We start from the raw sequence: 15,572 nt of genomic DNA, 5'->3' as shown, positions 1-15,572 counted from the left end.
CTGGTTTCTATCAACAAAGACCATTTAGGACCAGGTTATGTTTCCTAAGAGGGGCAAAATGCATCCATTAACAATTCCTATTGAAACAGGAGGACCTAAACTCATCAACGAAGCAGCAGATCAGCTCCAAGGACTCCAATTAATGTCTCTACAAAAGATCTTGTGCATTGCAGGCTACATGTGGCTTTAAAGCAAGGATTTTAAGTGGTCTTGATATTTCCTGTTGTGGTCAGCCCTCCTTGAAATCATAATTCCTCCTCCAGTTGCCTCCTCCCGGAGCTCATTGGTCATTTTTCTCCATAGCAACCACTATCATAGGAAGCTGAGTGGGGAATAAGTTCAGGGATGCCAATTTAGGTCGGTCTGCTTTGGAGAAAATGTAAAAGGAGAAGCAGAGGTAGGTTTGTGCAGCTCGTGTTGAGAATTCATCAAGTCAAGCCATTCTCCAGAGAAAGCTTTCTTGCCTCCTTTGGGGTTGCATCGATAGTAGTGGCCAAAATTGTGGAAATCTTTTGGGAAAAGCGTATTTTCTAAAACTAGCTAATAACACCACTTTTTTTTTTAGTAGTATCATAAAATTATATATCAATGGAAAGATAATTTAATCAAGAATGTAATGCAATAACTTTTATGAAGGATTTGCTATTAGAATAGCAGTTACAGTATAAAGAAGAAAAGTGAAACAGGTAGAAAAAATGAGATATAGAAAAATGATCACAATAGAAAAAACGAGATATACAAAATTATCACGTCAGTTAATACTTAGTTGGGTAACCTTTAGCATGAATTACGGCCTTACAACGTCTTCCCATGGAGTGAACCAAGCCTTTTAGTTCTGCAGCTGTTCTAATGTGAAACCAAGATTGAATGATGGCTTCTATTAACTGGGTTTTATTGCTGAGTCGCTTCTGACTAACAAGTTTCTTTAGTCGGCTCCATAAATTTTCAATTGGGTTAAGGTCTGGGCTGTTCCCAGGCCATTCCAGCAGTGGAATATGATTATCTTGAAACTCCCCCCCCCCCAAAAAAGTGGAGTTATTAAGCCATCAAAAATACACTTTTTCCAAAAGGTTCCCACAATTTTGGCCACTGCTGTAAGTGGCCTAATGATCTTCCCTGTCATGATCAGCATACAATAGGTCCATGTTTCTCAATCTTGGACACTTTTAAGATGTGTGGACTTCAACAGCTAGAGTTCCCCAGCCAGGATGGTGGCTGGGGAATTCTGGGAGTTGAAGTCCACACGTCTTCTAGAGGTCAAGGTTGAGAAACACTGCCCTAAGTGCTATGGAAAGGTGGACTATCTTCCCATTTTAGTGTCGAAGCGTGAATCAGCCTCGTTCCGCCCCTAGGGAAACTGTAATTAATTAGAGGTGAATGGATCTTGTTTTCCATGCTGTATACTTTCAAAGAAAGAAAACCCGAAGTATATATTCTAAGAAACATTTTATTATAAAGAAATAAAACAAACCTGCTAACTACATCGTTACCGGACAAAGGAAAAGGTAAAGTCAGGAAGTTAGAAAAGAAAAATGTAGACATGCACAGTAGTCCAATATCTCACAAGACCAGTCTTATCTCTATTGCTACAGATATGTTCTCTGGCAGACTACCGTAAATCTTAGGATGGAAGCTCAGCTGGCAAACACTTAACACAGTGACATTTAGTTCCGGTCATTACATTACATTCCGGTCAACAGTGATAGCAGTGTTCCAATATTTCAGGAGTTGCCACAAAGAAGAGGGAGTCAAGCTATTCTCCAAAGCTCCTGAAGGCAGGGCAAGAAGCAATGGGTGGAAACTAACCAAGGAGAGAAGCAACTTAGAACTACAGAGAAATTTCTTGACAGTTAGAACAATTAACCAGTGGAACAACTTGCCTCCAGAAGTTGTGAATGCTTGTCTGAAATGGTGTAGAGTTTTCTGCCTAAGCAGGGGGTTGGACTAGAAGACCTTCAATGTCCCTTCCAATTCTGTTATTCTGTTCTGTTCTGTTCTGTTCATTATCAATTTGTACATGAATTAGAGGCTCACAACTTGTATCTCCTTCAAAGCCTTAGGTCTGAGCAAATGTTAACTAATAAAATCCATGCAGAATATTCACTAGAGGGCAGTGGTGTAATCCAATTTTTTTTACTACCAGTTCTGTGGGCGTGGCTTAGTAGGCATGGCTTGGTGGGTGTGGCAGGGGAAGGATATTGCAAAATCTCCATTCCCACCCCACTCCAGGGAAAGGATACTGCAAAATCCCCATTCCCTCCCCACTCCAGGGAAAGGATACTGCAAAATCCCCATTCCCTCCCCAGTCCTGGGGGGAAGCATATTGCAAAATCTCCAATCCCACTTCACTCTGGGGCCAGCCAGAGGTGGTGTTTGCTGGTTCTCCAAACTACTCAAAATTTCCGCTACCGTTTCTCCAGAACCTGTCAGAACCTGCTGGATTTCACCCCTGCTAGAGGGGATTACCATGAGCTCACATTGATGGCATTTAGTTTTTGAATCAAGCCTGCTTCCTTCATTGCTCTAGTCCCCCCCCCTTTTTTTTTTTTTTGGCACACAGCTCCTGAACAGCTAAATGATCCTTGGCTCCAAAAAGACGGTGCATGCACTTAGTAGATGAAAATAACCTGGTGGAATGGGAAGGCACAAGGCAAGGGAAATGAGGTGTGGAAGTCAGAGAAAGTAATATGCAAATAGTATGCAGCCACAATTAATTAGAAGAGGACTTAGAGGAGAAAAGGAAGTCAAGAGCCCCAAACTACAGGGAACCATTATTCATAGAGAGATGGTGCAACATCTTAGAAACATCTTTGGGTCCCTGCATTAGAATTACAAATAGTCCTTGACTTACAACAGTTCATTTCGTGACCATTCAAAGTTACAGTGGCACTGAATAAAGTGACTTATCATTTACCTTTCCTTACCAGCTCACAAATGTGAGCACGCGCGCCTCCTCCATGCATGCGCAGAGGGTCAAAAATAGGAAGTGATGATGTCCGGGCGAGTGGGCGGAGCCTCCCATCGGTTTTACTACCAGTTCTTGCGAACCGGTCTGAACCAGGGGCAACCTACCATTGATGTGAATATGGGCTCCACTGCCAGATTTTTTCCCCCCCATTTTCAGTTTTATTGTTTGCACAATTTGATATTGTTTCATACCCTCTGATTGATTTGTAAGCCGCCCAGGGTTGTTTTTAAGGTGGGCGGCGATATAAAGATTTGAACAAATACGTAAATTGCTCTCGCCAACCTCTGCTAGAAGTTCTTCCAAGTAACTAAGCACCGTCAGAGCTTTTCCCTGCTTTCATGCCACACTTCACCGGTGCTGCCACCAAAGTTTGCCAGCAAGACCAGATTGCGCACACAAGGCATCTGTTTAAAGCACAAGGAACATTCTGTGCAGCTGACAAACTGCAGAGTAAGTTGGGCTCAACAAGGCTGGGTTGGCAATTGCTGCAAAGCAGGTTTACACCCTAAAGTAGCATGGCGATATTTTGGTGAACCACCCACATCCCAGTTACGAGCCTTGGTTAGCATACTTTCTCCCCAACCTGGTTGCCCCCAATTCACAATGTAAAATCACAACCCACCATGTGATTTTAGTGCATTAACTCCCTCTCCATCGTATTTATTTGTTGATTCCACTCCCTCCCTGATCACAGAATGTGACATATACTCTTTTGTTGATACCTCCAATGCAATCAGAATTTAAGTTGATCACATTGGCCCTCCAATCAGCTGCATTCCATAAACCGTGGCAGAAATACCAGGCTTCCTAAACGCCCGTGCCCATTTTGCTGAAATTTCAAGCCAGATGCTACCCAAGACTTCCTTGTAATAAAGCTTCAATTTTATTTCCTTTAACCCAGTGTTTCTCAACCTTGGTAGCTTGAAGATGGGTGGACTTCAACTCCCAGAATCCCCCAGCCAGCGCTGCTTTAACCTAATAAAGACTGGATAGATAAAAGGCTGAATGTTTTATAGAAAGGGAGAAAGCTCGTCTTCTCGGGTTGCTTTACCACCAGTACCCCTCCCCAGCCAGCGCAAATCACTGTCTCTGTGAGATGACTTTGGCAGGTGGGCACAAATGACCTTTCCAAATTCTCTACCGAGTTTATGGCAGGAAAGTGGGAGGGGCATGCGGGAAATGATTTATTGGAATTCCTCCAGGCAAAGGAGAAATTCTTCAAGAAAGACAGGACTTTCTTAAAAAGGACAATCAGAGCATTACTGAAAAAAATCATAGAATCATAGAACTGGAAGGGACTTTGGGGGTCCTTTAATCTAATATCCTGCCCAAGGCAGGAGATCTTGTTCCATCCCAGACAAATGACTGTCCAATCTTGACTTGAAAACCTTCAGCCAGCGGTGGGTTTCAAACATTTTAGCAAGGGGTTCTCTGCCCGGTTGCTGGGTGGCGTGGCTTAGTCAGCCTCCTGCACCACAGCAGGGGGGGCATTTTTGCCTTCCCCGGGCTCCGGAGGCTTTTCTCGAGCCTCCAGGAGGGCAAAAACGGCCTCCCCAAGCTCCAGGGGCCCTCTGGAGGCCAGAAATGGGCCTGTTTCTAGCCTTCCCGAACTTCTGGTAGGCCCATTTTTCACCCTCCCCAAGCCTCTGCACATGCCCTGCACTTACCTGCATCCAAATCAGGCTGTGTGGGGACTCCTGGGAGGGGCAAGGTGGGAGGGGCCAGCCGGGAGTGGGATTTGGGGGTTCTCCGAACTGCACAGAATCTTAGCTAGAGGTTCTCCCGAACCCCTGTGAATCCCCAGCAGCCCACCCCTACTTTGGAGGTCTTCTAATCTAATATAGGTAGGTAAAATGAGGACCCGGTTTGTGGGGGCAATAAGCTGACTTTGTATAAAAAAGAACACCGCTGGGGGGGGGGGCGAAAGCCCTACTAAGCAGGTATATACAAAAGTATGAAGGCTATTGCTTAACGCATTGTAAGCCGCCCTGAGTCTCCAGGGGAAGGGAGGCATATAAATCGAACCAATAAATAAATAAATAAATAAATAAATAATATCCTGCCCAAGGCAGGAGATCTTGTTCCATCCCAGACAAATGGCTGTCCAATCTTGGCTTGAAAATCTCCAGCAATGGAGCACCCACAACAAATGGAGACGTTTGTTATGAATACTTCAATTTGGGATGAATGAGCTGAGTAGAGTATGGAGCTAATCATCTATTAGTCCGCGATCTTAACTTGCCTATTAATGTCCCACAATCCCACCCTTGGAAAAAATACCTGGAGGAGGAAAGTTGGCAGATGGAACTGGCAGGTGGCAGCAGGATTCAGGCAGCTGCTGGAGGTATGATGGAGGTAGGGTTTGAAAGCTCTATTGTGGAGAGCGTTGCTGATTGAAAGATGGGCATAGCTGGATATTGGGCACAAATGGGGAAATATTTCGACCAACCAGCAAAGAGGTGTAGGTCACACGTGATGATTTAGGTTACAACTCCTAGACACCAACCATGCTGACTGGTGTTGATTTCATCCAGATTCCTATGAATACAATTCCTATAGACTCAAACTGTTGGTTAGACTGTCCAGGAATTGTGGGGAATCAGGTGGCCCATTCTTGCCCCAACCAACTGGATGTCAGGTGGAAAGAATCAAGACCATTCATAAGGTTGCAACAGGGAAGGTTTATTCAAACCTATACACAAGAATCTGGTTGATTAAAGTTCCAGACTAAATTGGCACCAGATAAGGATCAATGGAATTCAAGAGGAGTTCAACTTGGAGCACTTGTGGGAATGCAGCAACTCTAAGCTCATGACACACTTAACTCTGCCTGTTCTTCTCCAACACTGGTTTTGATATTTAATTGAATTAATTCAGGATTCAAATGGAATCCTTCTGTAAGCTACCCAGAGTCACCATGAGTGAAATAAGAACGAGATTCTCTCTCCCACTGCATGTTATATTAGTTACTACAGGACCCAAACTCCATCCTCATAGATAAAACCAAACTTTTCTTTACTATCCATCTGTAGTCTGACACTCACATTAGATTAAGATTGTAAGTGGAGGAAGGGGGCATAAATAAGTTTTTTGCTTATTCCGTAAGCAACCGTGTTTCCCCCAAAATAAGACCCTGTCTTATATTTTTTTGAGCCCTGAAATAAGCGCTTGTCCTTATTTTCGGGGAGGTCTTATTATGTTGGGGTGCGTGGAGCAAGACGGGGCTCCTCTTGCCATCTTACCTGATTTCCAGCTCTGTCTCCCTAACGCTAACCAGAGGAAATGGTGGGGACCAGCTGCGCGTGCAATTAAATATTTTTGGGAGGTCTTATTTTCAGGGAAACAGGGTAGGTTAGAGTAAAATATGATGATAATCTCCAGCTAATCTGGAAAAAGTGGGAGTTGTTCTAAATACTGTATTTTTCGGAGTATAAGACGCACCTTTTCCCCCCAAAAAAGAGGGTGAAAATCTGGGTGCGTCTTATACTCCACCCAGCTTCTCAAACGGAGGTTTCAGAGGCTGAAAAAAGCATCAGAAATGAAGCATCAGAAAAAAAGCCCCCAGAGCTTCAGAGGCTTTTTTTCTGAAACTCTGTTTCGGAGGCTTTCAGAGGCAGAAAAGAAAACAAAGAAAAAAGCAAGGCACAGAGTTCACAACCAAGGAACTTGTTGCTAAAATTCGCCTCTGGGAACAGCTGATTGGGGGTATTCTGGGAGGCCGATCCACCTGCCAATCAGCTTTTTTCTTATTTTCCTCCCCAAAAACTAAGATGCATCTTATAGTCTGAAAAATACGGTAGATCTGTGTGTGTGTGTGTGTCTATTTAAATCAGTTCCTTTTCCTGATTAGCTCCCACACTTGTTTGCATTAATAATCAATGCCGGAAAAAACAAGCTGCAATTGATTTCTGTAGCAAGTTGAGTTCCGTTCATTCAGGAAAGGCATTGTACTCGCTCCTCAGTTCTGGTTCGGAAACAGGCGGTGATAATTAACCACACAGAGTGTAGAAGATAACCTGGAAGGGGACACGCTGCTTCGCCGTGTATGGAGGCCATCGGTCCATAAATAAATGCGTCTCATGCATAAATGCAAATGAGTGAGCAGCCACCGGTGCAGAGAAGACGACGGATGGGGTGGAGCCTCAGGGAAACAAGCCTCAGGAGTCCTCCTACTGTTCTTCTGCTTTCTTCTTGCTCCTTCCTTGCACCAGCTTCATGCATTTCATTAACCATTTGTCTTTAACCCTTTCAACCCTCCCTTCCCCTCCCTCCCCCCTCCCCCGGTCCCTTCTCAGTACAGTTAGTCCTCGACATACAAGCATTTCTTTTGCAACAATTCAAAAGTTACAACAGTCCTGGAAAAAAGTGACTTGCAACCAAATCCTCACCCTTATGACTGTTGCGGCATCCCTAAGGTCGTGTGACCAAATTCAAGCTGGCACGCATTTATCACAGTTGGGTGATGCGGTGGCCAGAGGTGGGGCTCTCGCCTCACAATCAGGAGGCTGTGGGTTTGATCCTAGGTAGAGGCAGATATTTCTCTCCCTCTCTCTGGGCACGCTCTCTGAGACTATATCTGCTGAATAAAATTCCGCATTGGTGACAGGAAGGGCATCCGGCCAGTAAACACTCAGCTCCATTCAGTTGCTCAGACTCCAGCAAGGGATTATGGGGTCGTTAAAAGAGGATGATTCATTTATGACGGTTGCAATATCCCAGGGTCATGGGGTGGCCATTTGTGACCCTTCCCAGCCAGCTTCTGACAAGCAAAGTCAATGGAGGAAGCTGGATTCACTTAACAATCACATGATCCCAGCTGAGCCGCACGATCATCAGAGGCTATTTTTTTTTTTACTTTTAAAAGCATTTTTTCGGCTGAAGAGATTGTAGAAAAAATGCTTTTAAAAGTAAAAAAAACAGCCTCTGATGATCGTGCGGCTCAGCTGGGCATGGGGGGGGGCAGGGATTTTTGCTACCAGTTCTCTGAACCATCCTCCGCCATCGCTACTGGATCAGGTGATCTGGTCCGAACCGGGAGCATTTCACCCCTGCATGTGCACCAGAAACCAGAAGAGGAACGGGCAATGCCGCACGTGCCAGGCGCCACAGCTCCATGTGCCACTTTGGGCACGTGTGCCATAGGTTCGCCATCATGGATTTAGGCTGTAGCCCTCTCTAAACCCAAGGGCAGCAGAGAGTGGATAGAAAGACCGCAGTAACAGAAGTCAGTTGAAACGTTTTAGCTTTCCACTTTGACTAAGAGCCATCAAGGAGAATTGATGGGATCACTAAGTCATTAGAAAACAGCAGCTCAAGCCAGAAAGGAGTTGGCAAACATCAAATCATACTACAATCCGTAAAAGGGCAGTTGATACCATGAGAAGGAGGGCTCCAAGGATCGCACAAAGGTCCAAGCAGAGCTGCATATTACTCTTAATTTCCCACCTGTATTAAGGACCGACAAGGACACATGCATGAAGTTAGTTCTTATAATGGCATTAAATGTTCAGATTTCCTCCCTCTTCTCCCTTGCCCCCCCCTCCCAAAACCCCCCACATTTGGACAGCTGCATCAAGATAAGAGTCCAAGATCTGGGATGCTAGATAAGGGGCAACTCCCATTCTGAAGGGAAGTTGAAATATTTCCCAATATGTTCTTTTTCCCATAACTGTTCTCTACCAAACAGTAAATATTGCTATTTCCCAGAGGAGGAAATCATTCAATTTCCAGCAAGTTTCTTCTGCCCATACCTGGAAGGCTGGAATAGCAGAACCCAAACCTTCAGACAGTAAAGAAACTGAATTTTGTCCCAGTCATGGCTCCATCCAAGATGAAAATCCACTTTTCTAGGCACAATCCAAGCTTGGATTGTGGTCACCCCAGGACAAGTCGCTGTGGGGGAATTCAAGAATTCAATTTAATAACTTAAAATAGTTTTTAAAAATTTTCATTTTTGTCCCTCGCATTTCATTTTGTCCCTCCTTTGACATCCTTTCTTTAATAGCAGTAGCACTTAGACTTATATACCACTTCGCAGTGCTTTTCAGCCCTCTCTAAGCTGTTTACAGAGTCAGCCTATTGCCCCCAACAATCTGGGTCCTCATTTTACCCACCTCGGAAGGAGGGAAGGCTGAGTCAACCTTGAGCCTGGTGATTAATGATTCTATTCCTCTATTTCTTCGACGTTTGTGTAACTCTTGTTCTGCAGAAAATTGTCCTGTGGCGAGTTGGCCTTGGCGAGTTGTCCCATGGAGGAGATCCATCCAAGCTACCTTCCTTGTTAAATCAATGGAAAATGAGATTCCAGGCAGCAAAGCAGTGCTGCCATCTGGTGGCTTAAAAAGTAATCCCACAGTCATTCAAGAGCAAGAAAGGGATTTATTTTAGGTCATAACTTGAACAGAACAGAGTAACAGAATTGGGAGCAGTGGTGGGTTGCCCCCGGTTCGGACCGGTTCGCAAGAACTGGTAATAAAACTGGCGGGAGGCTCCACCCATGACCCAGACGTCATTATAGGCGATCTGCACATGCGCAGAAGCTTCTGCGTGCGCTCAGGCACGATGCGAACCGGTAGTAAAGATAAGTATAACCCACCCGATTGGGAGAGACCTTGGAGGTCTTCTAGTCGAATCCCCTGCACAAACAGGAGACCAGGGGTAAAATCCAGCAGGTTCTGACAGGTTCTGGAGAATCGGTAGTGGAAATTTTGAATAGTTCGGAAAACCGGCAAATAGCGCCTCTGGCTGGCCCCAGAGTGGGGTGGGAATGGAGATTTTGCAATATCCTTCCTCCAGGAGTGCGGAGGGAATGGGGATTTTGCAGTATCCTTTCCCTGGAGTGGGGTGGGAATGGAGATTTTGCAGTATCCTTCCCCTGCCACGCCCACCAAGCCACGCCCACAGAACCGGTAGTAACCAATTTTACATTTCACCACTGTGTTGATCTATCAACTTCTGATAACACAGGAAAAGGCCTGGAGTTGTAGCAACCAGTCCAGCATCTGGTTAGAAGATGCTGATTCTCAGAAATAGGTTTAAGTGCTATTTTTATGTATTCATGTATAGAGGCTGTTTCTAGTTTCAGGTTCTAGATCAGGGGTATCAAACCCCCGGGCTCTGTTTTCGCTGGCAGAGGGCTAGCAAAACAATCTAAAAGCAAAACAAAAGGAGAAATGTTTCTTCTTTTGCATTTGAGCATCCAAGAAAGGACAGGAAAGGAGAAAAGGAAAGAGGAAAGACAAAGGAAAAGAAGGGAAGATGGGAAGAGAGCAAGGAAGGAAAAAGAAGGAAAGAGGGGAAGGAAGAAGAAAGAAGAAAGAAGGGGGAAGGAAAAAGAAGAGAAGGGAAGGGAAGGGAAGGGAAGAGAGAAGAGAAGAGAAGAGAAGAGAAGAGAAGAGAAGAGAAGAGAAGAGAAGAGAAGAGAAGAGAAGAGAAGAGAAGGGAAGGGAAGGGAAGGGAAGGGAAGGGAAGGAAAAAGAAGAGGGAAGGAAAAGAAGGGAAGGGAAGGGAAGGGAAGGGAAGGGAAGAGAAGAGAAGAGGGAAGGCAAGAAAAGAGAAGAGAAGAAAGAGCAGAGAAGAGAAGAGAAGAGAAGAGAAGGGAAAACAAGGAAAGAGGGGAAGGAAGAAGAAAGAAGAGGGAAGGAAAAAGAAGGGAAGGGAAGGGATTATAAGGAGGGGGAGGGAGGATCTGAGGGAAGTCCTGCCTTAGCACTTGGCCACCACAGGTGCCCCCCACGATACAAGTGACGTCAAACTAGCCACGCCCCCACCAAGGTCAAACACAATCCTAATGCTGCCCTCAATGAAATCGAGTTTGACACCCCTGTTCTAGATCAGTGTTCTATGTTGGTCTATACAGATGTAGACAATCACAGGAGTGCTTGTTTACATCAAACAAGAAGAGGCATGGAATTTGTTTTTCAGGAAGTGCCAGGCCAAACCACAGCTTCACTAATCAAGTACAGGTAGTCCTCGACTTACAACAGTTTGTTTAGTGATCATTCAAAGTTAGAACAGCAGTGAAAAAAGTGGCTTATGATGGTTTTTCACACTTACAGCCATTGTAGCATCCCCATGGTCACACAATCAAAATTCAGATGCTTGGCAAACGACTCATATTTATGACGGTTGCAGTGTCTAGGAATCGTGCGATCCCCTTTTGCAAAGTCAACGGGGAAGCCTGATTCACTTAACGACTGTTTTACTAAAACTGCAGTGATTCACTTAACAACTGTCAAGAAAGGTCATAAAATGAGTCAAAACTCACTGAACAACTGTCTCACTTAGCAACAGAAATTTTGAGATCAATTGTGGTCGTAAGTCGAGGATTACCTGTATCTGATGACTGCAATCTATATAGTGTAAAAGCTGTTATCTTAGCCCTGGCGAGTAAGTACAAGTTGCAAGATCTAACATTTGTTGTTCGTAGTGCAATACGGGGATTGTCTGAAGGTGACAAATTGATCTGGAGCCTCAGGCTGCACAGACAATCTGGTCTTTCCAGCTCTACCTGAATTTGATAGAGATTTAATCCGAGACATCTTGCATGCAGGTATTTCCCACTGGGCTTCAGCAGAGGCAATGATTTCATAACATAAATGAAATACGTGGAAATTTTTAACATAATGGACAAAAACTCCCAGAGAAATCGGTCTGAAATAACCCCCGTTTTTTGAATAAATGGCTAAAAAAACAACAACATTCCTGGATTGCATCTTATGAAATCATTCTTGCAACCTACTGTATTTTTCGGAGTATAAGACACACCTTTTCCCCCCAAAAAAGAGGGTGAAAATCTGGGGGTGTTTTATATTCTGAATGTAGCCCCGCCCAGCTTCTCAAACAGAGGTTTCAGAGGCTGAAAAAAGCATCAGAAATCAAGCTTCAGAAAAAAAGCCCCCAAACAGAGCTTCAGGAAAACAGCCCCCAAACAGAGCTTCAGAAAAAAGCCTCCAAACAGAGCTTCAGAAAAAAAGCCCCCAAACAGAGCTTCAGAAAAAAGCCTCCAAACAGAGCTTCAGAAAAAAAGCCCCCAAACAGAGCTTCAGAAAAGAAGCTCCCAAACAGAGCTTCAGAAAAAAGCCTCCAAACAGAGCTTCAGAAAAAAAGTCTTGAAAGACTTGGAAGTCTTCTAGCCCAACCCCCTGCTCAAACAGGATACCCTACATCATTTCAGACAAATGGCTGCCCAGTCTCTTTTTAAAAACCTCCAGGGATGGAGCACCCACAACTTTTGAAACCAAGCAGTTTCTCTTATTGTTCTCATTGTCAGGAAAGTTCTCCTTAGTTCTAGGTTGAATCTCTGCTTCAGAAATTTCCATCTGTTACTTCTTATCCTGCTCTCAGGTGTTTTGGAAAATACCGTATTTTTCGGAGTATAAGACGCACCTTTTCCCCCCTAGGTGCGTCTTATACACCAAATGTAGCCCCGCCCACCCACTGGCCTCCACCCTTTGGCCTCTGCCTCCCATCAGTTTACCTCCTCGTAGCAAGCAGCAAGAAATAACAGCTCCTTTCAGCTTCAGCACAGTCTAATTAGCACAAGTTGATTAGATCGGCCTCCCGACTCTCAGCTGTTTGGCTCTCAGCTGTTTTGCACGGCCTCTGCTGCTTGCTGCAAGGAGGTAAATTTCTGGGAGCAGATTTTTTTTTCTTCTTGTGCTAATCAAGCTATGCTGAAAATGAAAATGAAAGTAAAGCAGGCTGTTTGCTGCAAAGAGGCAAAATTGCTGGGAGGCAGAGGCAGATTTCTTTTTCTTGTTTTCCTCACCAAAAAAGGTAGGTGCGTCTTATAGTCCGGAGCGTCTTGTAACTCTGAAAAATACAGTACTTATCTTCTGGCAGTACAATGATGCAGCTAAATTACATATCAGGCATTACGCAGAGGCTGTGGACATAGCAAGATTCATTTTTCTGCCTTGTTTTGTAAATTGGTCGCTGGTAGGGCAAGTTCAGCTCTAGGCATTCAAATCTCAATGACCAAATATCCTGGGGCATTCAGTGTTACCTTGTAGAAGCCTTGTTATTAAATACACCAGCATTTCTCAACCATGTCCATTTTAAGATGGGTGGACTTCAACTCCCAGAATTCCCTTACTTGTTGTGCAAACAAACATCAGGTTGTTTTGACAACCCTAATATGAGAAGTGTTCAAGTGGAATTAAAGCAGGACATGTGACAAAGTTGTTTTTTGCTAACGCCTCTCCTTCATCCCAGAACATAAAACAAGCTACGTAAAGATAACTGATCGTAACTTCCAAACGCAAATTCAGCATCCCAAAAAGCCAGGATTCGTAATGTTTATTACTTCCGGTCTTGCAATCCTGCTTGGAAAGAACAAAACTAAATTTTTCTGTATTTGGATCTCAGAAGGAATTGGGCTGGTTTTTGGGCTGCCTGTTTATAGCAAGCCAGGAATCCTGGATTTTTGTTACATGACAACAGGGTCAATTCTTCAAAATGTCACGATTAAAAAAAAAAAAACCCAGAACCTGTTGCTGAAGTAAATATTTCTCCAAACTCCAAATGGTAAATACAATCTTTGAAAAACAGATTGAATACTCCTACGTGAATGCTTACCCATAGAGTTAGTCCTCGATTTACAAGTTCATTTAGTGACTGTTTGAAGTTACAGCGGCACTGAAAAAGTGGCTTATGACCGTTTTTCACACCTACGGCTGAAATTTTGGGTTGTGGACGTAGATCAAGGACTTACCTGTATAGTCATCACATGGAGAATTTACTTTTTGCAAGCCCTTCTGGAATGGAGAACCTAATCCACATGTTGAACAAAGTATTAGATTGATTACAAATTAGCTACTTGATACTCATTCAAGAAACTTTAAAAAAAATCTTTTTTAAAAAACCCTACGAAGTCTAAAATCAAGCATTGTTTTCCTTCAAGGATATTGTCTTCACTCATAAACAAATTCAGTCGAATAAACAGGCAAAGGTTTCTTTATCCACATGAGAGTCCTAAGGAGGTTGTACTTTTAATTTTATTTTTTTAAATTTTGATTTATATGCCGCCCTTCTCCGGAGACTCAGGGCGGCTTACAATGCGTTAAGCAATAGCCTTCATCCTTTTGTATATTTATACAAAGTCAGCTTATTGCCCCCACAACTGGGTCCTCAATTTACCTACCTTAGAAAGGATGGAAGGCTGAGTCAACCTTGAGCCTTGGCGAGATTCGAACCTGCAGTAATTGCAGGCAGCTGGTCTTAATAACAGGGTGCTTTAGACCACTGTACTACCAAGGCTCTATTTTTTGACCAAGGAGCCCGACTCCACGAAAAGGCAGCTTCCATTTGCCTTAGAATAACAAGATAAGACCAATCTGGCTCCATCCGTTGACTTCATTAGAAATAATTCCCCATTTGAAATACTACTGCTTGCATCCAACTGCTACCAATTGCCATAGGCAGTCCTCGACATATGACCACCATGGAGCCCAACATTTGTTGTTGCGCGAGGCATTTATTGAGTTGCGCCCCATTTTATGATCTTTCTTGCCACAGTTAAGCGAATCCCTGCAGTTGTTAAGTGCATCGTAGGTCATTAAGCGAATCTGGCTTCCCCCATTGACCTCAATTGTCAGAAGCCAGCTGGGAAGTTTACAAATGGTGATCGCATCCCCACCTCCCCCCGGGAGTGGTCATAACTACATGCCAGTTGCTAAGTGCCTAAATTTTGATCGCATGACCATGGGGATGCAACGATCGTTAAGTGTGAAAAACGGTCATAAATTGCTCTTTTTAGTGCCATTGTAACTTCGAGTGGTCACTAAACAAATGTCTGTAAGTCGAGGATCACCTGTAGGTGCCAAACAGAACACAAGTAGGCATCAAGGCCCATTCATCAGGTAGAAAGACTAAAAAAAATTGTGTATATGGCATGACAGACTAAATTGGGAGAGGGAACACCAGACAACTTGCTATAAACCAGGGGTCTTTAACCTGGGCAACTTTAAGACTTGTGGACTTCAACTCCCAGAGTTCCTCAGCCAGCTTTGCTGGCTGAGGAACTCTGGGAGTTGGAGTCCACAAGTCTTAAAGTTGTCCAGGTTGGAGACCCCTGCTATAAACGATTCTGGTTTTAATCAAAAGCTGGGTTAGGCTTCTAAAAATAAACAAATATATACTTGCTATTTGTAGGCATGGATGAGGACCTATCGCCAAGGCATAGTTCCCAGCAACTGGTCATTATCCATCATCTACTCACAACCTGTAATTTATGGTAGCACTTTAGATCTCCTTCGCAATCCTGAGCCTGGAAACTCACATTCCTTTCTAATTACCCTAAAGTTAGTTTCAGCACTTTGAAGTACAAGTGCAGCATACACACCGGTAGTACAGATAGTTCTCGAGTTACAACTATTTGTTTAGAGATTGTTCAAAGTAACAATGGCACTGAAAACTAGCAATAGCACTTGTGACTTATATACCGCTTTACAGTGCTTGACAGCCCTCTCTAAGCGGTTTTACAGAGTCAGCCTCTTGCCCCCAACAATCTGGGTCCTCATTTTACCCACCTCGGAAGGATGGAAGGCTGAGTCAACCTTGAGCCTGGTGAGATTTGAACTGCCGAACTGCAGTCAGTGGGCAG

The sequence above is a fragment of the Pantherophis guttatus genome, chromosome 10, assembly GCF_059756535.1.
Source record: "Pantherophis guttatus breed Tessera chromosome 10, ASM5975653v1, whole genome shotgun sequence".
NCBI classification, from domain to species: domain Eukaryota; kingdom Metazoa; phylum Chordata; class Lepidosauria; order Squamata; family Colubridae; genus Pantherophis; species Pantherophis guttatus.
Note: the sequence above shows the minus strand (reverse complement) of the source record.